General features: G+C 39.2%; 1 long non-coding RNA gene across 5 annotated transcripts in view; it reads right to left on the reverse strand.

Moving 5' to 3' along the window:
- The window catches only part of LOC121441023, a 78,969-nt gene that overhangs the window by 27,808 nt on the left and 23,647 nt on the right, over positions 1-27,514 (reverse strand). For 4 of the 5 annotated variants that reach the window (XR_005973417.1, XR_005973420.1, XR_005973418.1 and 1 more), the window contains one exon: positions 10,732-10,805. This is a non-coding gene — a long non-coding RNA (uncharacterized LOC121441023). Of the gene's footprint in view, positions 1-714; positions 872-10,731; positions 10,806-27,514 lie in introns of those variants that run through there. The other variant, XR_005973415.1, reaches the window with a different exon arrangement.

Raw genomic sequence — 27,514 nt, forward strand, 5'->3', positions numbered from 1 at the left:
TAGTACCTAAGTCACATGACAGGGCAGTCCCTATGACTGTAGGATTTCTGAATTACTGGGGTTATACAAAGGACACTCATTCAGGAAGGGGGTGGGGGCAAGCTGAAACAGAAAACGCCCTGGCTCCAACAATTCAAGCTTTAAAACAAGTAACACCCTAGCTTCACACAGACAGAGAAGAAGCTGAGACCCAGGCAGGCTAGAAATCAGAAGAATGTCTGGCATGTATTAAAAAATAATCCCAAAGCAGAGGCTGAGTTTAAAAACGCACTTCAGCTGCAAATGTACGGCTCATCCTGCCTCTGTCAGACTCGCTGAAAAGTTTACGTTCCAAACTTCCTTCTGTACAGTTCTACAGAGCCTCGGAGAACCACTGTAAGGAAATGGGGAAAGGGCATAGCCTCTCTTTCCTTCCCTTAAAGGGCCCAAGAAAAGATCCTAAGGCAAACATGTTTTATTAAAACAGTTGTAAACCGTAAGCAAGTTTAAGTATCATCAGAACAAATCCTTATGCTAGCTACAAATCATATCCCCCTTCCCTGTCCATTTTGTTCTGTCCATACAAAGCACACTCTTAATAAATAAACAAGCCCACTTCGTGAAGTAGCTGCCGATTCATTCTTAATACCTCCAATTTCTCGTAAATACCACCTCGGGAAGAAATTCAACCACGAACAGCCTTCCATTTCTCCATTCTCTGAAAATGGTACTTACAAGTGTTCCTTGTTCGGATCTGTCCATTTCCTCTCCCCCTCCACTGACATTTAAAGTCAAAAAATGTGCTTAGCTTCATCTGTCCAAACCAGACACCCCATTTTGCTCCAGCAAAGCTGCAACAGTCATTTCTCCGAGGCAAGCCCAGAGCACTGTGCTGCTTGCCATTCCCAATTTATGGAAGGAAGCATATGTCAAACAAACCAGGTGATGACTCACTCCGCCTCCCCCGGCCACATTTTCCCCAGAATGGGAGGGTAGTGTAAGCACAGCCGTTTGGATATGAGTCAGTTTTATTAGACTAGCGGTGGCAGTTGATCTGACAAGCTCACTTTTTTTTTTCTTTTCTAACGTGTACATTTAAAGATCACAATGCACGTTCTAAAAGATTTCAAAGTCATGTAAACAAGAAAGCTCCAAGATTACTTTTGAAGCCTCAGTGAAGCTCTGGCCCCACTCCCTAATATGTAATGTTCCAGAACCATGTGCTGTCAATTTTAGTTCACACAGTGGGGAAATGTGCAGCCTGCCTCACGTCTTCACCAGTGGAGGAACCCGGTTTAACTCTCATGTTGGGGCCCATGTGGCAGCTTCTTCAGGAAGTGGTCAGGGACGTGAGAGACATGTAAGAGGCTTTCGCTTTCGTATGCACTGCAGTTCCTACTCTAACTTGAGTCACTCACATAGAAACACAAATGTGACAATGACCCCGCCCCGCCCCAACATCTCAGTCTTTTAATATCAACTTACTTAAAAGCCAAAGGCAAAAACTTGAAAGTCACCAAATGGTCTCTGGGAAAAATCCCAAATAAACTGCTTAAAAATCAACTTTTCAGTAAAAGGTTCAGTAACTAGCATGATGGGAGTGGCATTCCATGGAGTCAATTGGTACCAGGTATTACGTAGACAGGAAGAAGTGGAATAATGAGTGCAATTCCCTACACACAAAAAGTCTGCAAGGCTCATGCAAGCAGCTGAACTACAGTTATCTCTTTTCAGCATACTTCCTTTAACCTTGACCAAAGTCGACAACTGCTTTGACAGAGGCTTAGCATTTACTGTTGATTAAATCTTGATGGATAACTAGTTATGTTAGGTAGGACATACATTCTATTTTTACAACATAACACAATATTCAGATATAAATTTTCCAACTCATAGATGAAGACACAGAAAACATACACACACTTAAATAATACTTTTTAAAAAGCTAATTCTAAGGTTGATCACTCACGTTATTAAAAATCCCCCCGAAAGACTTCACTGGAATAAATACCACTTTAAATTTTCATATAGAATCAGTATTTAGAAATTAAATTTAAACAGACTACTTGGAAGTGTATTTCCAATTTATACTTTTCAAGTCTATTTTAACTACAAGAGCATTTCTCAACTAGTTTTTAAAACTTGTTCATATTTCAGCAGGGATATATTAATCTAGCCACTGAAAAACAGTTACCTCCCTATGGTACACAGACAGCATCAGGTCTATAATTACATAGCTTCCCATGGAAATACAGAACTTTAATAACATCATACAACCAAAACTCTGGTATCTGAAGAGACCTTTAACATCTTTTAAAAGTCTGGAGAACGGCTAGTGTTTCAGTCCTGATTCGCTCATCCCTAGCTGTGCTCCTGAACTGAAAAGCCTTGGAAACAGTGTTTGAGACACACCCAGCAGAGTTATTCTGTCATTAAAAAAAAAAAAAAAAACACATAAAACTACTTAATATTGATGATGAACACCTGACCAAGCCTTCACTTCAGCAGAGCATTTCAGTATCTGTTTGTACTTTTCCCACCACATTTTCTGGGATCTCCTAAAGTCACTGCAGAAGGGAGCTAGGAACCAGATGGAACCAGTCAGAGAAAGGTCATTCAAAATCTCCCGTCACAACCAAGCATGGTGGCAAAAAGCCTGCCATCTCAGTGACTGTAGGAAGCGGGAAGGTTGTAGGACTGTGGCAGGAGGATAAGGAGTTAGTTCAAGGCCAGCCTACGTGAAACCCTGCCTCAAAATTAAAACAAAACAAACAAACAAAAAAACAGAACTCACATTCTAGTTGGCCCAGATGGGTCAAGATATTAGCACTGTTACCAGCCAGGAAAAGATAACTGAGTCAAGGAACTGGCAGGATATTAATAGCCCGGTTGAGGGCAGAGCAGAGCGCTGTCTGTTACCTCCAAACAGCACCCAATAAGGATAAAGAAGAGCACAGACCCAGGAAAAAGTACTCATGTCTTCTCCTTTGCTTTATGTTTTTTATCATAAGACCACAACACAAAAGCCCACTACATTTACCCTAAAGGAAACTCGGGCAGTTGGGTGGAAAGCCTCAGTATACATTCTCTGTTAGATTAGCTTTAATTAGAAAATTGTACAAGAAGCTGAATGCTTCTTGTGTAGCAAGAAAATGCTATGTGTAGCAGTTTAACCACTGCACGAGGCCTCAGGTACCAAAAGCTAACAGTTTCCAGTCAGCGTGTGACATAAAGAATGCTAACAAGGACAGCAAGCACCTGAGGTGTGAGCGTACTGTACAAGTAGGCAGATCCTCAACTACCCTGCTCTGTTGAAGGTCAAGCAACTGCTCCAACTTCTCTTTAACATGATGGGGGAGAAAGAGCAGAAGGAAGAGAGGGTGGTTTGAATTACAAATGAATAGTGGGAGAAGGCTCAGACTCACACCTTTGCTTGGCAGCTTGGGTCAGAGGCACAGATCTCTTTAAACTCTGCACTAAAAGTTGATCTGGAGAAACAGCATAGAGTTGCCTCTCTGTCAGCAACTCAAATTACCAAATAATCTGACATTGTCAGTTCCAGAAACCTCAACTATAGTTCAAGATGAACACAGACAGTCAGAGATCCAATACTGGCCCTGGGAGAGCAATGCCTGAAGGGATGTGAGATTTACTTCCTTTCTGTATTTCATCACCTGAAGAATGGACGTAAGCAAGAAAATATCGGGCTGAGGAGGGAGGGGGACTTGATTGGGGGAGGGGGAGGGAAATGGGAGGCGGTGGCGGGGAAGAGACAGAAATCTTTAATAAATAAATAAATTAAAAAAAATAAGCATAAATGTTGGAATTTTAAAAAAAGAAAATACAAGAAAGAAATAGAAATCGCTGTATCCATAATGCTCACCACATCACCATGGGTAAGCAGCCACCCCCAGTAGTTGTTTTCCACTCCAAGGGTAGGAAGAACAGCCTCAAGCTTCTGAGTGATACTGTTCATTTGAAGGCAAATAATGCCAGGTATGATGACACATGCCTATCACTCCCTGCCCTGGGAAGCAAAGGCAGGAGGCACACAAAGTTCAATAGTACCCTGAGCTACAGAATGAGATTCTGTCTCCAAAAGAAAACTCACTGTTTAGCAAAGTACTCTGCTTTGAGAGCTCATTAGCTTCGTATATAGTTTATATAAAATTTCCACTATCAGAATCTCAGAGGAGCTTGCCTCCATGGCTATGCTATGGGAACAACTCTACAAACACGCACACAAACTACACAGATTCATGTAAGACACTGGGATCATGTCTTGATGAGGGCTGGACTCAGTTCCAAGCTTTTCGTGTCATATAAGGAACTGCCTGTCTTCTTGAAATGATTTTACACAGAAGCCGCATACTTCACTCAGAAAATTTTTTATTACTTATCTCCTGCCCCACCCGTTTAAGAACGATCTGACTCATTTCTTTGATGACAACAACATCGTGGGTGGGAGTGAATACGAGAGTGGGTAGGGTAGGAGGAGAAGGGCGGGAGAAGAGGAGAAGGAAAGAGGAAGGAGCCAAAAGCTGAATCACAGCCATGTGAGTAATCTTAGGGTTATTTTTCTTCTTCCTAAGGATATAAATCAAATTAAGCTTGTTTTGCTATGAGTGAAGGAAAGAGAATATAATAATATCATGAATCAGAGCAATTACCAACTATGTGACACTCACTAAAAATTAACTACAATCACTGTTTTCTCACCAACTGTCCGGAAGATGCAAGAGCATTGGTTAATCAATACAATTTGACAAAAATTCCACAAGTTTGAACTCATTGACAACCTTCTTCTCTGAAAAACATTCCATTTACACATATATTTCAGAAAAAAAAACTTTATATCAGAGCCCACTGTAAGATAATCTTTGGCCCTTGGGAGTTAGTGAGAAAAACACAAGGGCAATACTGGGTAGAGACCAGGTTACACGCTATGTAGTCAAGACCAAATTCAGAATTTATAAGAACAATCACTCAGAAAATGATTATAGCTTCTGAAAAGCATCCACTGGAACTGATGAGTGCACTTGTAAAGCAAAGGCCCAGAAGAAAGCGGGCATCTTTGTAGTAAGAAGAAAGTTACCATAGGAACCTTAGACCGAAATACAGGAGTCCCCAGGAATGAATGAATTTACTAGGAATAATTAGATAAAGATGGACTGAAGCCAAATAAAAATCAAGCATTAAAAATGTATGCAAGACTATTACATGGGAGGGGGATCAGCTCTCTTGGGCATACCTATAATCTCAGCACCAGGACACAAAGACAGGAGGACTCCTGAGTTCAAGGTCAGCACATATATACAGCTTTTCTTTGTTAACAGAAAAGTGGATAGATTAAATAAAAGTTTTCAAACAAACACATTAATATTTTCTACTCTTGGGTAAAATGGAGTTATTAAAAAGTTAAAAGGGAATTTTCCCTCTTAGCAATGTTGAGTCTGGAACCCAGGTATTCAGGCATGCTAGGCAAGAGCTCTATCACCTAGCTGCTTGCTCTTGTTTTTGCTAAAGCACGGAGCTCACTAGACCTAACAAGACAGTGTTTTCTACAAATCCAGTCCCTTACAGAATGATCTAGAGAGCTCAAAAAGGATGGCGCTTTCAAAGAGCAGTCAGGGTTCCCTGCCCTGTGGGAAGTCCAAGGTCCTCTGCCTTCCTTGGAGAGGGAGGGGAGGGGGAATGGGGGAGGGGAGGATGTGAAAATTTGTAATAATAGTAATAAAAAAGAAAGAAAGAACAGTGCTTTTATCATATTGCTAGCTTTTCCAAAGTTCATTTTTATTTATAGGATAGTAATTTTGTACTAGTACCATTAATGGGGTCTCTAATAAATTATTTCAAAACAGCTTCGAATATGCCAAGGCTTTTAAGCTTCTTGGGTTCTTTGTACTGTTCAATTTGGAAATTTTAATTAGTAATGAGTTCTTTGTGGATGACAATTTATTTGTATATCCGAGTTTACCTATCAGCAAATCTGCCTGAATAATAGCGATAAATCTTAACCAAGATAAACTATCTATTAATGTTGGGTTTATATAAAATAAACCACATCTGTTCTCAGACTGGATGACTTAGCTTCCACATCCTCAGCCTTCAATTCAATGACTCTTCCAAGTTACTAGGACTTATTTTTCAATCAGCATTCTCCAAACTCATAATCTCAAATTTCCTATGTAACAAAAACAATATTCTCCAGCCCAATTTTGCCACATCTTGTTCTGTGCCTACTGTAAAGCCTAAAAGAAATTTCCAATTCATATTTAATTCTCTCTCTTTCTCTCTCAAAGGAAACAAAAGGTTCTGTAGCTGAGTAGATGGTTCAGTTCAAAGGTACTTCATTTGCAAGCACAGGGCCTACATTCATTCAGAGCCCATGTAAAGAAAGTCAAGCATTGTTGCACCAATAGGTAATCGCAGTGCTGAGCAAGCCAGAACACCTGGCTCTCTAGGACTCACGATGAGCATGGTCTAGCCTAGTCTACTTAAGACAGCTACATGCCAGTAAGAGTCCCTGCATCAAAAAATTGGATGGTGCTGGAGAAGTGACAAGGCCATCCTCTGGCACATGCACACGTACCTGCACACACATACATGCACCATGCAGATGTTCTAAATATTAACTCAAGGGGTAAAAGTACCCTAAACAGAAGAGCCCTTGATTGAGCACTCTGTTTAGGTACTTTCTGTTCCCTAATCCACTAAACATTTGGAGTGGGAGCAAGGGTGGGTACAGGGGCTGCCGAGCATTTGTCAAGTTGTGGGAATCACAAGTTTCAGAGGCACCACAGATTTTAAGTGTTTATAATCAGTCATTAAGTACGGAATAAGAGAGACGAGAAAAAATGTAGTTGCAAAGACATCCTGGAAAGCAGGACTCTGCTCAAGGACAGCGGATGTGCAGGAGGGAGGCCTACAGAGCACAGGACAGAGAGGCATTCCAGGTTTCCCTGAGGGATAACTTTGGAACAGAGGCTTCAGGAAGAAGTGGGTAGTAGAAGAGATGAGTGAACACAGACAGGTCAATTGCAGGAGCCTACTCTTTACATCTCTGATAAGGCAAAATGAGAAGTTAAGTCAGAGCAGCCTTGGAGGTATATTGGTACATGTTTGGTTTCCTTCCAAGCTCATCTACCTTCTATATCACAAGTCTGTTTAAGACCCTCTCTTCAGACTTAGGTAATTTCATCTCCTGTATGGCTGCTTATTGTTGCTGCTGCCACACTGGCCAAAGGGAGTCAACAACCTCAATGCACGTTTTATAAGGCAATGCCACAAAAAGCTTTGTTGGTAATATAACCCAGAATAATCTAATAGGTTATGGCTATAGACTGAAGTATCTAGCAAACCTTAAACTGCAAGTGGTCAGCAGAGCTGTGAGCAATCAGTGAATGGTGCTTAGCTTTACTAAAAAAGACAAACTCTGAGCAAAAGCACATTGATAACTGAAACTGAATACTACTTCAGAGACACAACAACCAAAGCAGCATACATTACTTGAAGACACCTAGGTATATGACTTATTCAAATCTGTCTCATGAACTAGAGATTGAACATGTCTCCATGAATGACCTTGAGGACTCCAATAAGCAGGAATAGCACTAAGGGGTACCTCCCAGAGAGTTGGCAAGCACCAGGTAGGATCCATCTGTAGCTATACAACAAAGTCTGAGCAGAGGTTTTGGTAGCTGAGGACATCAAATCTTTCCAAACCAAGCATCTTGAGGTCCAGAAAGAATGTACTGCACATGAAATTAACATTTTTGACTTTAAGAATGCTATATTCCAGGTATTGGCTATGAAAAGCAGCCTCCAAATTCTTAGGTTAATATCAAGGACACACATACAAAGATGGGGTACCTGAATTAGTTAACCCCAGATAAGGACAGTCAAATGGGGTTCAGAACACAGAATGCTCAGGCCAAATGCCAGCTCTACTCAACCCTACTACTGACTATAGGATGTGTAACCTTGGAATTTTCCAGAATTAGAATAAAAACTTTTCAGGAAAATCACAAAAACAGAGCAGAGGAATGTTACATATCCTTAGAATACCAACAGTACTATAAAATTTGAGGGCAAGAAAAGCTAAGGTGCTGCCAACATAGCTATCAAGAAGATTAGAATCAGAATCACATTTTAGGAGAAGGCAGAAACTGGAAATAGATTATATGCTTGCCCCAAGCCCTTTTTGTCCCCATCACCTCTGAGGTTATCTTCTGGAACTCCAGAGGGACAATGGCATAAAACACTGTCTACTGGATCACTGAAGACATGCTACCCTGCAGGAAAGAAAATTGCCCTATGAGGATTCTCCACTATGAGAAGAGACAGACTGAAGCAAGCTTAGCAAGAACAAGGAGTGGGTTTAGAAAGTGAACCAAGCGAGGCTATCAACTCTCAAATTTTGCCATCTCTGCACCTTGTCGTGGGATTTTGGAGCCTCTTGAAATTACACACAGCTATTCAATGAAGTTGTGTTACTGTGTAGGTACAGTATCTTTTCTTTCTTTTTCTTCCATTTGGTTCTTTGTTTTGCTTTTGTGGGTTTTGAGGCAAGTGTCTATAGTGTTGCTAACGATAGTGTACTCTAGGCAAGTGTCTGACCACTGAACTACATCCTTAGCCCTATAAGTTATAGGTGCCATAAAATCACAAGAGCATACACACATAAAAATGGATAAATAAATCATTTTAAAGGAAATGTTTTTAACAACTGGCCTATAGTAAAGGCATGTGATGTTCACAAAGCAGTGTCCTTATAGTATGATATAGTTCTGTCTCTGCCATCTCACTGGCTTTTATGCTCACTAACAATCTCTTTAGAGCTTTGTGTTATCCAAGGCTTGGAGGCAATTTAATAATGGCCTTTACGTACCTCATGCAAATTATACTGAATGCAGACTTGGTCACTAGCTAATTATCACCTCATGACAAAGAGCTCTAGGCAAAGTGGAAGAAACCCAACAGATGACTGGAAAACAGCTTGAGAAAAAGTTCATCATAGCCAAAAAAACTTTTTTTTAAAGGCAGCTCATGCCTAAATCCTTAATGATAGTAAACTTCAGTTTCTATTCCTTGAGATTTGTCTTCCAGGCACCTATTTCCAAGGCACACTCATAAATTCCAAATATGGCATTACGTCCAAAATAATACAACTAAAGATCATACTGCTACCTTCTAGCATTTTTCTCAATAGAAGAAATGGTATTCTTAAGTTTTAGAAAGAACCTGAAGTAAATAAATGCTTCAAGTGTCTTTATCACTTCAATGAACACTCCCAGGCAGTCATAAAAATACAGCACCTTCAATAAGGATGCCTAATAATAGCAGCTCATATGCACCCCCCCCCAGTACTTAGAAACGCCTACCCTAGTTTCTATGGTGATTCTCACTCCTCTCCCTCATTCCTCCCAGCATATTGTATAATTTATTGGGGAGCCATAAAAGACTGAACATTTATAGTTTTTCATAATATATTTTTCTCTCAAAATTAAGAATTTAGGTAGGCCGGAGATCTTTCTGAGATACTAAATGCATAAAGGAAGTGTAAGAACTCTAAACTGATTTTTCTAAGACCCTTCACATTTTATACTCGGCTTTGACTTGAGCCATTTTTAGCGCTTCCTAAATGTAAAGTTTAGCTGCTGTAGAGTTGAAGTCACCAGTGAAATATTAATTACAGTTGAAATCTGACATTCTCTCCTATGTTCCTTAGGCACAATAAATTCCCATGATTAAAAATACATTCCATTCCTCTAAGTGCAAATTCAGTCTGTCAAACTGCATGACACCATAAAGCTGCTGAAATTCTGAAACTCAACCCACTAAACATTCTGAACAGCCCTTCTCTAAGGAAAAGTTAAAAAAAAATCTACTGTATCCTGTACAGCCATCCACATCTGAAAATTACACAAGGGTTTTTTAAATCATCCCCAATAAAACTGCTGAATAGTAAAGGACAAATTCTCAATCTAAACTTACATCTCCACACTTGTTGTAAATGGTATCCAAATAAAAATTTCCCTTTTGCTCCTAAGAACACAAAAGATCAAAGATCTCTGTAAGAGCCCTGTAAGCAGACACTGGCATAAGACTCTGGATACTGTAGGTTGTATCTTTAAAAGGTGTCAAAGGAAAGGAGATGAAATGCTATGATCTCCACCCACTGCCACTTAAGACTTACTGCCCACGCACTGTACAGCCCATGCCAGCATCCTGCATCCACCCTCTTTCAATCCTTCTACATTAGACCATGGAAACTCAGGATGTGTGGCCAGAGGCTCCTGCTTTGAATCCAGCTGGTCTGCCACGTGGCGTGGCCATGACCTTAGACACACTTCCCCTGACATCCTGTGAGTGGGCTCAAGTTGGAGCCAGACTATCCCACTGTACAGCCCGCCCTGCTCCTGGAAATGCAAATCCTCACTCCCTAAAAGATTCCATTCTCACTTCCACAACCGGGCTTCCTGCCCCCAACCCAGGAACAACAGGTCTTTGACTATCCCTCACCACCCTGGGAACACCTAAAACCATTTCCCCGTTCACTGCTAAGGGTGGGATTTCCATCTTACTTGAAACTTTGAGAGAAGCTTATTCCCAGATACCCACTAAACTATTTTAGTTATGGTCACAATAATCACATCTAAAGAAATTATAAGCATATTTAAAACTCCAAATCCCAAACAGGACTCTCTATATAATTTATGTACAACCAAGCTCTTCTCGTGAAAGAGGTACCTGTTCATTGCCAGAGAGTGAATCTGCTGGATTGGATTTGTACAGAGCATCATCTCCATGGTCCTTCTTCTAGGCTGGAATGAAAAGATTTCAGAAATTCTTAACTTTGCCTGGGCTTGATTGGTGCATGCCTACAGACCCAGCTACTTGAAAGGCTGGACACAAAGATCCTAAGTTCAAAGGCTGCCTAGGCTAGAGCAAGGAGGATCGAGTCTCAAAAAAAAAAAAAAAGGTGGTTCAATCTTCAGTGAGGCATTAGAACAGAAGGAGGGAGAGAGAGAAAAAAATCTCTGTATAATTTTTCACTTTGAAAAAGTCTCTCCCTCCCCCACCATGTGTGTGTGTGTGTGTGTGTGTGTGTGTGTGTGTGTTTGCTCTGAATGAAATAAAGGGCTTTTTGGCATGTTTGCTTTTTTGCAAGAATTCTACCACTAAGCTACACTCCTGGTCTCTTTGCTTAAATGAACAGGTAAGAGACATTAAAAAAATAACAAACTTATCCATTCCAGTGAGGTTTTTAAGGTTTTGTTTCATGGGCTGATGGACTAGGGATGTTTGGGGATAGCAGTACCCACAGCTTTACCCATTTTTTTTAAAATGTAGATTGTAGAAATGCTTTTCAAGCAAAGATGTAAAGCTTGGGAGAGTTAGAGTCAAGGAGTAGTTCATGTCCTCCATATGTCTCACACCATTGTCAATCTCCCAATCAGCACGCTCTGTCCCCTGTCTTAACCAGGATTTACAATTACAAAACCTGGAGCAATTACATGAGGGCTCTGCAAAGTCAACAGTAGCGGCAGCCCTAGGAAAGACAACCAGAACTTGAAATACCAACAACAATGTGTGTGCCCAAGTCCAGGCTTAACACGCTGTTGCCAGACACTGGCTGCTGGCAGAGGGAAAAAAGATGAGCTGCCCAAAGTTCTCTGGCTCTAGCCATGAAAGAGAATTGCTGATATTTGTAGCATCCATTGCTCTCCTTCCCCCTGCTGTCTCAGGCTTCTATCCCCAAGTATTCCAGCGGTGTAGATGACAGCCAGCCCCAAGAGAAGTCTGCAAGGCTAAAACAAAACCTTTCTCTGGGTTCAGCAGAACCATGGTTCCAAGAAAGTGGGGCTGAATCCCATTATAGTTTGTTGTCCAGTCATTTGGCTACAGAAACGTAGACACTGTTGTGCAGTTCATGCCAGAAGACAGCAACTAAAGTCCAAAGTTTCTGGTCAAATGCCAAAAATATAAATAATTAAAAATTAAAATTAAAAAAGATGGTAGAACTGGAAGGATCTCAAAAAAATCATCAAGAAGGAGGAGCTTAGGAAACTAACCACCCTCTTAATTGTTTATAAAGCCCAAGGCCTAGATCTCAGGCTTGGACATGTAGTTCTCATCAGAAATAACCTACCAAAGAATTGGCAGTGAATTGCTGAGACTCCAGGTTGGCCATCAACAGCAGACATGCAAATGGTACTGGCCACAGCTTACTGAAGGTAAAATAGCCATTGCTCCTGGGGACTAATAACCCTGTCAACTGTCAACTGTGGGCTAAAATGAAAACACAATCCTCTATAAGATCTAGTCTCATAACATAATACTCAAAATATCCCAGATGAAATTAGTATTATTCAACACAAAAAGATAACACATGCCAATCAGAAAAGTAGAAAGATATAAGGAAGAACTGTTGAAAATTTGAGAACCTAACAACCAAATAAACAAAATCTGGCAGATCTAAACGTTAGCTCATCTGAACAGTAAAGAGATAAACTATCTGAAACAAAGCAAAATAAAGGTTCAAATGTCAGAAGGTCTGCCACTTTGCACAGGAGAGAGGTGGAGAGAAAGGATACTGTGCAGTTCAGTTGAGAAAAAAAAGCTGACAATATATTGACTGAAAATGTTTCAAAGCTATATAAACCCACGATTTCAAAATATATTATTATTACCTTATATAGGATAATCACAAAAGTTGAATTAAATTAATCTATAATAATCCCAAAGAAAATCAAGTTGAAAACTAGATGAGGCTAACAATTGAGTTTTCTATTGCACAACTCTATTTGAACAAATCAATATTCTACCCTCAGTTATACAGAAATAGGAAACTACCAATAAACTGAACCTATTACTTATAAAACACTCAAACCAACAAAAACAGAATATGCATTCTTTAAAAGGAAAACAAAACCCTTAACAAGATAGACTATGCTTTGAAAACGCCTTATAAATTCAAGATAATTAAACTAATACAAAGTATGGCTTCTGTTCATGATGAACTTAAACAAAAACAACAGAAAGGCAAAAGGACAATGTCCAATTACTTGGAAATTAAACATACTTCTAACATATGGGTAAAGAAAACAATTTTGAATTGAACAAAATAAAAATATAGCATGTCAAAATGTGATACAGCTAAACTTGTGCATAGAGGGAAATGTATAGCATTAATTCTTTCTATGTGAAACAAAGGAAGACCCCTAAGCAATGATCCGAGTTTCTACTTAAGGAAACTAGAAAGGAGCAAAATATAGTTAAAGCTAGAAGGGAAGAAGGGAATAATCAAATAGTAATAACTAAGAGCTGAGAACAATGAAATGGAAAGCAGAAAAATGGGAGGAAAGTATTGAAACCAAAAACCAATTCTTTTACACACAGCAGTTAAAACACCTGACAAAAATGGTTTTAAAAATACACACATACATGCACATGCTCACATGCACATACACACACTAAAAAAATAAGTAAAAACCCCTCCACCTATTAATCCCAAGAACAAAAAGCAGGAGCATCATTACAGACTTCTAGATACTAAAAATGAAATGCTATGAGCATATATTTGGCTAAGACTGTTTTTATGTTCATGAAAGATATTGGTCTTCAGTGTGTTTTAAAATAGGTGTTCTTGTTTCCTTAAATGTTTTCACTACTAAATTTAAGCATTAAGATCTTGAGATCCCCTTTGAAAGATTTTTAACCATGAACTACAATTATTCGTGCTATTTGCAATGGTTAATTTTGCTTAATCAATCAACTTGACTGATTCACATTCATGAGATTAAAACAAAGCACAGCTCTGGAGAGCTCTTTGAGGACATCTATATAGAGGCCTCTGTGGTTGATCCACTGACTTAACACATTAACAAAATTCAAATCTCAAAAGACTATTGGGAGGTGCTAGGATAGGGTAAGGTGGGACTTGGTTAGGGGACATCTAACACTCGCCTTGTATCCTGTAGGCAGTATCTTGCCCTGGCCCCTTCATGTTATTCGTCCACTCTGCTTCCTGGATGCTGTGTCAAAAACTGCTCTGCTCTGCTAATACTGAAATAATGTGTCAAATGAACCCTAAAGTTGTTTGTCAGGTAATCAGTCACAGAGTTGATAAAACTAATTGTAATGCTATTTCATCAGAAGAAACTGCAACAAAGAGTGACAAAACCCAAATGAATTAAAAAAGACACCTCTCCACCTGGTATCTTAATTATCACAGAAAAATCTCCAGTCTTTTAATAGCAATCAGATGGTGTGGGGAGGGGGTGAAAAAGGTAAAGGAACTAACACTATATACTACTGTGATTATGACTATAGATAGCCATTCAAATCCTTACAGAGAATTTGAAATGGTCTATGAAGTGAACTAGTATCTGTGTGGCTGGAGGCAAGGACAAGAGTAGGTGATGCTGGGCTGGAGAGATGGCTCAGAGGTTAAGAGCATTGCCTGCTCTTCCAAAGGTCCTGAGTTCAATTCCCAGCAACCACATGGTGGCTCACAACCATCTGTAATGCCCTCTTCTGGCCATACACACACACACACACAGAATATTGTATACATAATAAATAAATAAATTTTAAGAAAAAAAAAGAGTAGGTGATGCTACAAGAGGAACAAGGTCTAAGAATAAAGCAGGTCAAGAAGGCCAAGGAATTCTTTCTATACCTTCTCAAATTATAAAAACTACTTTGTGAGACTCTCCAGCTCTCTAGCCATTAAACATAGCTTTTCTCTATACATAACAAGGAATTTATTAAATTCTTTCTTCCTTTGAAGGTAATTCAACTGTTCCAGAAGAAGTTTGAAAACCACTGCTCTTAGATGTCCCAAAGGAGATGACTCGGGATTCTGGCATAGCTTCCGCAGCAAAGCTATGGGCCAGCCATTCCCAACCCAAGGCAGGAACTTGTAGAGTCAACTGAGGTTGTGAAAGAAAATCATGGTATCCAACTGACTGGCTACTGTCTTAGTCAGACCCAAATAGTGCCTCATAAAGTTGAAAGCAACCTCATAAATCTCCATAGCCATACCCTTACTTCACAGATGAGGAGACTGTGATCTGGCTATAGAAGTGACTGCATATCTTGCTAAGGAAAAACTGAAACTGAGCCCAAGTCCCAGGGTCTCATCACAGTATCCTTTACACTACAAACAGAAGTAAGCAGTGATTGAATAGCTATTAAATGGGGCAATATGCTGGGGAGAGGGGATGCTGCTATCACAGAATTTAAACTGTAGTGAATATATCCAAACTATTACACAAAAAAATTTAAGAAGGAAATGAATGTTAGATTAAGGAGGAATGTGGAGTGCAAATAAATTACCAAAACAAATAAATCTTCAAAAGACTTAGCTGACCACCACCAAAACAGGCATAGTGATCCAAACCGAGAAGTCACTTTAAGAACTAAGGGACAAGTAGAAAATCATTCTGTCACAGTCTGAAAAGAGAACCTGGAAGTGGTAAAATAAGGAGTCAGATAAAAAACAATGACCATGCAGAGAAGTAATGATTCTAAGCACAAGGTTTTGAGACCACGACCAACTTTGATCCAGACATTGCTGAGATGATAACCTTGGAGCTGGAGTTAAGAAGTCCTAAGAACAGGGCCCCGCAACCAGAATGACAACAGTCCAGACAAAAGGGACTCTCAATAGTTCTCTCCTTAAACACAGGAAGAGCAAAGAGAGGAAATGATGAAAGTTGCAAAGATAAAGCACCTCTTTTTTAACTAAACCCTAATACAACTAACACTTCTAATAGAAAATTTCTAGCCAGGTTTAACAAGTTATTTCTCTAGAGGTGCTCTCAGTGGAATACATTCTGACTCTCTAATGTTCTGCTATGCCTTCAAGAAATATCTGAAACTTGAGGGGCAAGTGGCTGCCATTAATATTTACATATGGTAAATTATGACACGGAAGACTTTAAGAAAACAAGTCTCCAGTCTGCAGTACATAAAGCAATTCTAGTACAACAAGCTTTGATGTAGGTGGTTCTTCTATCTGTTGTTTCATTGGTTAATTAATAAAGAAAACTGCTTGGCCTGATAGGTCAGAACATATGTAGGCGGGAAGACAAAACAGAATGCTGGGAGGAAGAAGACAGTGAGGCAGCCACCATAGCTCTCCTCTCTGAGATGGACGCAGATTAGAATCTTCCCGGTAAGCCACCACCTCGTGGTGCTACACACATTAATAATTAATTAATTAATCAAGATGTGAGAGTTAGCCAGTAAGAGGCTAGAGCTAGTGGGCCAAGCAGTGTTTAAATGAATACAATTTGTGTGTTGTTATTTCGGGTGTAAAGCTAGCTGTGCAGGAGCCACGCGGGAACGCAGCATACTGCTCCTTCTACAATTGGCGCTACAAAGCTAATCAAAACAAGATGTGGTAGCTCAGGTACTCTGGAGACGGAGATTAGGAATAGTTTCTGCAACAGAGAAAATGAGGCTAACCTGAGCTACATGAGACCCTGCCTCAAAACAAAAACCAAAGTTTCCAGCTTTGTTATCCACAGCTATTAACAGATAAACAAAACTTGGTACCTAATCCCTTATGAAAAGTAGAAATTTCTGAAAAAATAAATAATCAAGTTACCCACAGGTGGCTGAGGCACTCAACAAGAAATTCCTGGAAGTGTCTAAAGCATATTGAAAACTGGGGTAAACTGACTTCTATCAGTTTGAAAAGGAAAATAAACAATCAAGCAAACTTGTTAAATCAGATAACCAGTTTGGTACTGGATTCAGACCATACTAGCGCTAAAGGTTTATGACCACTCACCTGGGCAATTTATTTGTTCATCCTTCCTTAACTTCTAATACAGTTTATTTATTTTATTAAAACATAAAATGGAAGATTTAAAATCTGGTTTGGTGGGGGCAATAAGATCTGGGATTGTATTCAGCAGGAGCCCAGAATATACAATGCCCTTGGTCCCACCACCAGCACTACAAAGATGAGTAAGTGCTTTCCTTTTCCACACATCAGTTCTAAAACTGCATTTGCTCCAGTTAGCACTGCTGGGACAAAAATAATTTATCACTACAGGCAGTAAGGTTCCTAAAGGAGCAACTACCACAATGACTTAATGGAATACCTCCCATTTGAAAATTATTAATCATAAATTGGGTTAGGCTGTCATTCTTAGACTCTCATAAACTGTCTAAGAAAATTCTAAAGTATCCAATATATTTCAGTTTTCCAGAGAAAACAATAAATGACAATGATTAATCTTAGTCCCCATTTTAAAGCCTTAATAGTGAAAAATGAAATGCATATATATAACATTCTTCAGTTTTTAATCTCATAATCTGGTAAAAAAAAAAAAGACAAATTTTTGTGCATGATCACCACTGCATCCCCAAGTTCTGTAACAGGGTCAATATATTTTTTAATATATATGCAATCATACTATTACACAAAAATTCAGTAACACTAAGAATCAGCTTTGTCAAGTACAGGGACTCACACCTACAATCTCAGCTACTGGGGAATCCTAGAGTCTAGAAATTTGAGGCCATTCTAGTTTTAGTGATACCTGTCTCTTAAAAAAAAACAAATAAAGTATACTGATACACACAAAACAAAGATATCAAACACAATGCCCTTGCTCAGATGTTTTTTCTTGATAAGGGTTGGTGAAGTTAGATGGGTGAAACACATGTCTCCTTTTGTTTGCTATTGATGTGGATTTCAGACATGCCTCCAATGTCTCTTGTGTGTAGCTATAGCCTTATTTCTAAACAAGGTCTAGCATCTTTTCCTCTCAATGTCAAGGAAGGAATAAAATGTAGTAAGAACTTTTCTACTTTTCAAAGTCCATCAATTAAATACTAACCAGTGAAATGCCATGAAACTGTGTCTGGAGTTGGAAGAAACATCTCTTGTCATCATCTATCCTGCTTTCTGAACTCGAGGTTCTTTGCCTGTTACTACAGCAAGAACTTTGGATTTGACTAGAAAGCCCCCTCTTGGCCAGGTGTCTCATGCTGTGACCCTCGAGGGGAAAGTCAGACGGAAGATGAAGCTACCCAAGAAAATGTTTCACCTGGCCCCAATCACCCAAACCATCCAGAAGCTCAGGTATTTGGGGAACACCAGCAAAGCAGGGTCACCTCAGAACTCAAAAGAACACAAGCTCTGCTCCACCAAAAACAGGCATCATTAGGCAAATTAATGAAAAGCAGCTTGGAGATTGTGAACCATCATTAGACAGGAAGTTTGAATACATTGATATCTGAGATGTCAAAAAGGAAATCTGAAAGTTTGCTCCGATCCATAACATATGGATAGACAAAAGTGCTGCTGAAGTCCTTCCATTTTAAAAGCATAATATATGTATATTTTCAAAGCAAGTTTAACATGGTTTTATTTTTTGGTTTTAGATCCTGAGTGATATATAATCAAAAGCTTGATACTCATAAAACTGAGCAGCACTGGACCTTTGAGAAGGTGTCAATCAAGTAGAAGTATCATCTTGACCTTTTCTTAGGCTGCTTAGTGTTACTTAATTTCCTGGGTAACTTCAAACATGCTGAAACCTTTCAGGACTCAGTTTCTCCATCTGTTTATCAAGAAGCAAAGAGGGATAGATATAGCTAGCTGGGAATGACTGGTACCTCTTATAAACCATGTATTTTATTGGTAAATATGGTTTTCTTCAAATACGTAGCTCCTGAGAAAAAACAGGTTTTAAAATTACATACAATAATTCAAGTCCAAAATGGGCTTTTTCTAGATGCTTTCTGCAACCTTAACAGGAAAGTCCATTACAATAACTGCCTTTCCTTTTAACAGAATGTCTACTAATTCCATTTCTCTAGTGCGTTAAACCTTTCCTACTATTAGCCAAGTGTTTCTTCGAATGAGTTTAGCTACATGCTGGAACTCGCTTACTGAGTATGTGGTTGTAATAATCACTTAAAATGAGTATACCATCAATGTGATGGCTTCACACTACAGATGACAGAAAAGGAACCCAGCCTTGCTCAGCTCCTTTATATTCTAAGGAATATAAAAGACAAAAGGAGTATGACGATTTACAGACCATTTTTTATCAATGAGCAATTCAGTTTGATATATGCATTACAACCAAGCCACCAAACCAAACATCCTGTTCGAGAATTTTCTCAAACAATGTAAAAAGGTCATGAAAACCAAGTGTAGCCAAAACCAGTCTATTTTAAAAGTAGAGGTACTTTAGAGTCTATAAGAAAACACAAATTTATAGTACTTTTGCAAAAATTGATTACTTTTAATTAGATCAATCAGCAATTTAGAGAAAACATTGGGATTTGTTAAATACATGAATTTATCACATACATATTATTATTATTAGATGTTTAGGGAAATCAGTTTAGCCATAGATTATAAATTAATAACTGCAGTTAAGTGACCTACGTCTTATAAAACAAAATGCCCAAAAAGCACATTAAAATAAGCACTCTAGAAATCAGTTTCCTCCCCTGAACAGCTGTGTTCTATGAAGCTCTTGCTTTGCGGTGAAATGAGAAATTATTATAACCAAAAGGTTAACAAAACACCCCCATTGAAAATCAACAAAAGAAACTTAATTAGGAGACATTACATTAAAACAGCAACCTTCACCTTTAAATTTCTAGGAGAAAGACAAACTCATTTTTTTTAATCTAACTAGTGTCTTTGGCCCTCAGCACTGTACCTAAAATGTCTAACCTAACACCATTTCAAAGAGGTTGTCCTAGAAAAACATGAAGTCATTTTTAATTATAGACAACCACAAGAAGAACTAATAAAAATTTCAACTTACTGGAAGAGAAGAAATATCTAAGGAGAGCCAAAATGTTACTGAGGTGCTTAATGATAAACTAAAAGTGCCAAAATAAAATGGAGGTTTGTGAAATACAATCACACCTCTCAGGAGCATTAGTGTTAACTCAAACAAACATTTTAAAGTTCAACCAGGATGAAGCACAACTGGAAGATTCTTTGTTTTACTCATTTCCCCAGAAGGTTCTTATGGCTCAGAAGATGTAATATGACCTACTGCATTGTGTAAAATTTGGAAGGCAGCCTTTCATACATAATCCTGAAAGATGCTTGCTTCTTGTGTTCCCAGAGGCAAATTTTATAATTTGTAGTTTTTGTAAAATTTATTTTCTCTGATTAGAGGCACTGTCAGGGTCAAGTCTAGTAGTATGCGGAACAACAGAAAAGAACTACTTGTGCAAAAGCCTACAGAAAGACCTTGGCCTTCAGTCTTTCAGAATGAACTCAAGGCTTCAGTAAGCTTCTATCTTAGCTGACAGAGATAATCATTAACAGTCACAAATACCAACAAACATAGAGCAGGTGAAAAGAAACAACCTAGCTGGGTTGCTTGGGTAACAAAGAAATAAGAGAGACAGAGACAGACTGAGAGAAAAGATAGGGTTGAGAGTCCTAATGTTTGGTGGCTGCAATCATCTTCAATTTTGACTTGGCTGGACTTACAATCACTTAGGAGACACACATCCTGGCACGTGTGTGAGAACTTTTCTAGAGGACCACTGTTCATCCCTCCTGTTTTCTGTCCTTACGTACATGTATAGGTTAGGACAAATTAAAAACGGGTCTGAAAGAACAACACATTTGCATTTTCCAAGTCCAAAAAAAAAATAATTGGAGAAAGCAGACATTAGGACAAGAACTGGCAAAGGCACTCTGCCCCCACAGTTTGCCTGTTTCCTAGGCTGCCCATAGCTCCAGGCCTGTTGGCATCTTGAACTAGGGAAGACGCATCCTTCTCAGTCATTAACTGATGGCAAGCTTTCCAAAGTTTTGTCCTCTGGCCCAGGCCTTTCCTGACTCACTCTTTATCTGGGAGGCAGTTTCATTTCATACCGCACCACCACCTTTAATGGAAAGGATTTTGGATTTAATAATAAAGGAAATCAGTATACCCTCAGGAAACATCAGACCTTTTCATAGGTTTCAGATATATGAGAGTTCACTATGGTCAATATCTTCAGTGGAGACTTATAAAATATGGGATTGTGAAGAATGAAGCCACAAACTACTAAAATGACCACAAAACGGTATTTTACCTGATTTGCTATTTTAATTTCTGAAATACAGCTTGGAGACACCAAAACTAGGTAAAGACCAAAGTAATCTCTAACGTTCAATAAAAAATTATAATGAAAATGTTTTAATAATGCATTAGTAAAGTTTAGAACAATTAGAATAGATGGTAAAAATTATTTAATAACCAGACCAATGTGTATATTGAAATGTTACAATTATTTTAAATATCTGAAACACATACCTTGTATTTTAAAAAAATATTTTGGGGCTGGAAAGATGGCTCAGCTGTTAAAAGCACTGGCTGCTCTTCCAGAGGACCTAGGGTCAATTTCCAGGGCCCACACAATGCTTATGACTATCTGTAGCTCCAGTCCCAGTGGATCTGAAACCCTCTTCTGACATCCGCAGGCACCAGGTATGCATGTAGTACACATACATGCAGGTAAAACACTCACATATAAAAAATAAACCTAATTTAAAAAACCTATTTGATGCATTAAGCGGTGCCATTTTAGAAGATTTCTCTTTTATTTTCCAATTTTGATTACCACCAGAACAAAAACTACTGGCCATCTGAGGTTTACTATGCAATGGTTTTGTAATGTCTTCCCTTTTACCTGCTGTTGTACACGAGACCAAAGATCAAAAGCAAAATGTAAAGTTCCAAAGGCTCAACTTCCTTTTTAAGAAACAATGATAAAATTGTGAAATATGAGTGACTTAACTTTTCAAGACAAGCACAACTTAGAGAACCCATTGCAAACATAGAAAAAGCTATTTAGGAGAGATGTGTACAAACAAGGTCAAAAGTCTTGTCTCATTACTATACCTTTGCAGTTTTCAAAGTTTTGGCTATCTTCAAGGAAATTTTCTAACAGTCATAACCCCAATAAGTGTTTTTAGTAATAAGCAGCCTTTGAACTGATAAAGAAGTGTTCAGATTTTGGAGCCTAAGTAGACATGAGTAAAAGCACTGTGAGATCCTGGATGAGATCCTGGAACAGAAGAAGGACTGAAGTGGAAAAATTCATGAGTCTAAATTGAGTCTGGAGGTTGGAATTTTTGTACCATGTTAAATTTCCTGGTTGTGCTAAGTGTGTATACCATGGCTTGCTAAGGAAGCTAGAAACTCTCCACTATTTCTTTAACTCTTCTACAAATGTAAAATCAGTTAAAATAAACAATATTTAAAATTGAAACATATCAGAGAACAAAATCATTATTTAGAGATGGCTGTGCATGTTAAGACCACTGGCTGCTCTTCCAGAGGACCCAGGTTGAATTCCCAGCACCCACATGGCAGCTCACAGCTGTATGCAACTCCAGTTGCAGGGGATCTGACACCTTCACACAGACATACATGCAGGGAAAACATCAAAGCACATAAAATAAAAATAAAAACTTAGAACCTAAATCATGTGGAGGTGTGGTAATCACATGTCTTAAACTTCATTTTCTAAGGCAGAGTCAGAAGGCCACTGCAGGTTCAAGTCCAGCCTAGGCTACATAAGGAATTCCAGGCACAGGCTACACAGTGAGACTCTGTCTCAAAACAGAACAAAATGAAGCACCCAAATCTTCTGAGAACTTGCAACAGTGCACATGAGTGAAATGGCTTCACTCTCGTGGCACTCTATTTTCTTCAGCGCCCAAAGGCCTTATCCATCCCAATAGAATTTTTTTCTCTAGCTTATTCTTAGCACATTAAATAGGTGCAGTTCTTTATATAATATTCTATGAGCTCACTGACTATACAAAATAAGTTTCTGCTTTATTCCCGAGAAACGTCTTCTTTCAAGATCAACCTTCATTATCATGTCAGAACACTAGTATGAACACAGTAAGCCGTTCCTTTGTGCTGCCATCCTTTGTACAGTCTGAAGAAACATTCCTTTTAATGTTTATCAACATAAGAACTTTCTGTCCTCCTACAGACTTCCAAACCCTTCCCCATTCAGACAGTAAATCCCTGTAAAGTAGCAAGTAGCCAGCCTCTTTCCACTTGCTTCCATTCCAAGTCTCTTGGGATGTAAGACACCTCTCCTGGCCAAAAAAATGATCAGTAGAGATCAAAAATAATAATTTAACCATTCCAGGGTATCCCAATGAAAACAAAACCATCCATGCTATTCCTCTACTTACCTTCCAAAGGCCTAAACTTGAGTGAAATGGAAAAGCGTTCAATCTCAATTTTACAGATTAAGCCACTAAAGTACTTAAAGATGAACTGGAGATTGAAGACATGAATCAGCTTTTCCAGAGGACCCAGATTTTTTTAATTCCAAACACCCACATGGTGGCTCACAAACATCTGTAAGTCCAGTTCTAGAAGATCTAAAATATTTTCCTGGCCTCCGAGGGCACCAGGCATGCACATGGTGCACAGATATGCATATAAGCAAAACAACTACACACAAAATAATTTTTTTAAATGAACTGGAGCAAGGTAGTGGTGGTGCAGGCCTTCAATCACAGCACTCGGGACAGAGGCAGGAGGATCTCTGTGAGCTCAAGGCAAGCCTGGTCTACAAAGTGAATTGCAGGACATCCTTGGCTATTACACAGAATAATCCTGTCTTGAAAAAAAATAAAAAAAAATGAAAAAAAAAAGATAACTGGAATTTGGGTACATTAGTACAAGGCATAGACTGAGGCAGGGGAATCACAATATCTAGCCTTAAAAAAGTTTTAATAAAGCTGAACCTGGCTGTGGAACAGAGAATTACTCAAGTTCCCCAAAGAGAATCCTTTCTTGTGACCAACAATTTGGCTACCTTTTATATAAAAGCAACCTTTAAATAGCTCCCTTATGCTTACAGCCCTTCTAAATTCATTACTGTTACTCATTACTAGTTCACCAGCATTAGTCAGCACAAGTTGGTTAGTCACCAGTTTTAAACCACCAACCATCCCCTCTCCTTTCTGTTTTTCCTTTCCCTTTGGTATTTAACAACATTTGAGAGGATGAGTAACTATACCCAAGAAACCCTGCTGGGCTTTTCTTGTCCATCTGTGGTCTAAACTGCAACCTGAGCCCAATTAGTAAAAGGAATGCAACTCTTCTTGGTCACATGCTTCTCCATGAAAAGGAGGACACCTGGGTTTTAGGGACTAACCTTCAGATTCAGAGTTTCTTCTGTGTGTTTTATTAGCAACAGCTTGCATATTCATGTGATTTATCACTTTTTTCACGTAGTAAGTATTTGAGTCCCATTCTTTCAACCGGGGGGGGGGGTGCCCTACTCTAGGAATGGGAAATGATCCATGACAGGGTTCCTTCCGGTTTTTAAAATTTTTGGTCAAGTAAGGTTCAACAAAACCTGCTCCAACTTAACTTTTCATCTACAAAGCCTTCCCCAACCCTGTCATTACCATATCCAGCATACTGGAGTGAAAGAAAAGGGCCCGACGATGAATAATCCCTAGAGACCTTGTGGGGTATATCTGCCTCAAAGCAAATGCTCCACCAGAAACAGAAACGGAAGAAAAACTCCCAGAACCACAGAAGTTACCTATCAGTTTCTCTACTCTCTGGAATCATTATCCTTCCTAAACCATCCTACACCCTCTTCTCTCCCCAAGGGAGACCCCAACCTAAGGTTAGCTATTGTACTCTCAGCACCTAGCATTCGGATATACACACTAAGTATTTGCAAAGCCAAATCTTGACCTCCCACCTTCCCTTTAAGAAGACTGGGAGCAGGTTCTTCACCTACCCACACTCGTGGTTCCTTTTCTACCATCCCAGCAGCCTGGCACAGCAAAGGTGTGACAGTGAAAACAAATGACGATGCAATGTTCTCCAGTGAAAGCAGCGGTAATAAAAGCACTATCGAGAACTCCCAGTTTTCCTAATGTTTACAATACTAAGGCAATCTGTTATTGCAAGGACATCACTTAGTTCTACATGGACAAATGCCATCATGAACTGCATGGAATTGTAAATTGTGCTTTAGGAAAATGCTATATTGAACCAAGGGAGGATTTTCACATGTTACAACACTATGACAGGACAGTTTCTCCTTACATGTCTTAGCATACATAAAACCTGCAAATAGCAAAAAGCAAGAAGCCCCTTCATGTGAACTCTAGCAAAATATTCAATTAATTGCTCGTCTCTCTCCTGAAATAAGGGCTAAAATAAGGGTAAGCTGTAAAATAAGACAAGAGGGTAGAAATCTATGGTGAGATGCACAGGCATTTGTTAAAACAAGTCTATATATGACAGCAAGGTAGTGGGGCACATTCATACTCATAGAATTCTTCAAAGATTGATCATGTATTTTTTTAAAGATACATACACATAGCCAGCCATGGTGCATGCCTTTAATCCCAGCACTCCGGAAGCAGAGTCTGATCAGCCTGGTTTACAGAGCAAGTTCCAGGACAGCCAAGCTACACAGAAAAACCCAGGCTTGAAAACCAAAAAATAAAAAGACACATACACAAAATGCAACAGACTTAGTAACTATCTCTCTAATCCAGAAGAGATGGCATACACTCAGGAGACTGACGTACAAATCAAGTCTGAGGACAGTCTAGGCTACATAGTAAGACCCTGCCTCAAACAAAAATAAATGACTCTTCGAATTATTTCTTCTGGGCCTATCATGGGCTCATACCTGTAATCTCAGCACTTGGAAACTGAAGCAGGATGATTGCTCGGAATCCGCAGCCAGCCTGGATTACAGTGAGACAGTGTCTCAAAGGAAAGTTTCTTCTGGAATACATCAGTCAATGGGGCTCATGGCTCCTACCTATCACCCTCACTTTGGAGGATGATTGGTCATGATCCTCACCTGACTGGAAGAATAAGAATCAGCTGACTAGCCTATCAGCTGTCAGGGCTTTAGGAAAGCATTTTCTCCTTCTCGTTGTCAACAGGAACAAAGCAGGTATCACTGCCACAGACTTGCTCCTACTGTGACCCTGGGAACCTTTTGCAACTTTCCTACTCCCTCAATGATTTGGGGGAGTCCCTGCCTTGTTATTATCCTAGGAGGACATCGAAAAAGAAAGGCACACAGTCCAGACAGGAAGAAAGCATTCTCTAGCACTAGCACAACCTCACCTTAGAGACATCCCATTAAGCAGCACAAGGAAAAAGTGGCCCTCCAGCACTCTAGAACCGCATGTGCTTCCCCAATAAGAGACAGAGAGGACAAAGGCAGATTTTTCTCACAGATTCTATTTGCCAGGCACTAAAGTGCCTGGGAGAACAGGGATCACCCCAGATGCTATAAGAGCATGCCTAGTCCATTTGCTTATAAAATGCAAAAAAAAAGTGTAGAAATAGAGAAAGGGACAGCATTTCAATTCTTCCCCAGTGGGTATGTTTCTTGAAGTTTTTGATTCTGTAACAACACTTCTCAGACTTAAAATCAGATCACAGAGCCTACTATCAACATGCTTTCTTTGGAGGCAGGCCTATCTCTTCTCTGAGTTGGAGATAAAATCCATACAGAAGACTTGTGAAAAAACCCCACAGCACCCAGTGGGAAAACCCAGTACAAGCCCCAATGAACTCATAAGTCACCAATCCTTTCCTGGCTGCAAGAGCCCCTATTCTTGCCCTGTCCCTTTGCCTCCTATTGCCTGCAATACATTCTAGTGAGGCCCAGACAACTGCAGGAGAAAATATCACCATTTATCATGCTCGCCAGGTAGCAACTGAACTGCTTTCATCTGCCCCTCTAGCGTACAGTCTGGGAAAATGTAATTCTAAGAAGAGCCCAACAGGCATGTGGGGAGATGGATATGGGAGGAATGTGAATCTAAACCACTTACACTAGAATTTCAGATAAGTGGCTTCCATATTATCCAAGCAGGAATATCCTATATTAAAAATCACACACGGAAATTCCATTTATCATGTGTGACTCGATTTGATTTCTCTATGTTCTCTATATGTTAACTTTCCAAGAAAGGTTTTCAAAAGAACATTTGAGAAAAAGCAGCAGTAACTTCACAAATGAATGAAGAAAATGTGGTTGAGGGTACACACCCATGAACACATCACATACACATACACAGTGTGGGGGGATTGTACTCAGTCTTAAAAAGGCAGAAATTTCATCATTTTCAACTAACAGATGAACCTGGAAGACATCATGCCAATTAAAACAAGCAAGACAGAAGCAGACAAATATGCATGATTCCACTATAACGAGAAATCTAAAGTAGACACTCATTTAAAAACAAAGTAGAATGTGGTTGCTAGGAGATTGGGGGAAAGGGCTTTGTTTAAAGTGCACACTTGATTTTGCAAGGTGAAAACATTTTGAGATCCATGGCCCATCCAGGTGAACATGAAACATGATTATAGTGTACATTCAGATGACAAATCGACCTTACATTTATCTGTCATGGTAAAAGAAAAAAGACAAAAAAGTACCACCTTTGTTCTCCATTGTAGATTTGCTAAACCTGCATTTCAACATTTTGAAATTAAAAAACAAAAAGACA

The sequence above is a fragment of the Microtus oregoni genome, unplaced genomic scaffold, assembly GCF_018167655.1.
Source record: "Microtus oregoni isolate MIOR12 unplaced genomic scaffold, Mior012 000073F_000, whole genome shotgun sequence".
Classification (NCBI taxonomy): Eukaryota; Metazoa; Chordata; class Mammalia; order Rodentia; family Cricetidae; genus Microtus; species Microtus oregoni.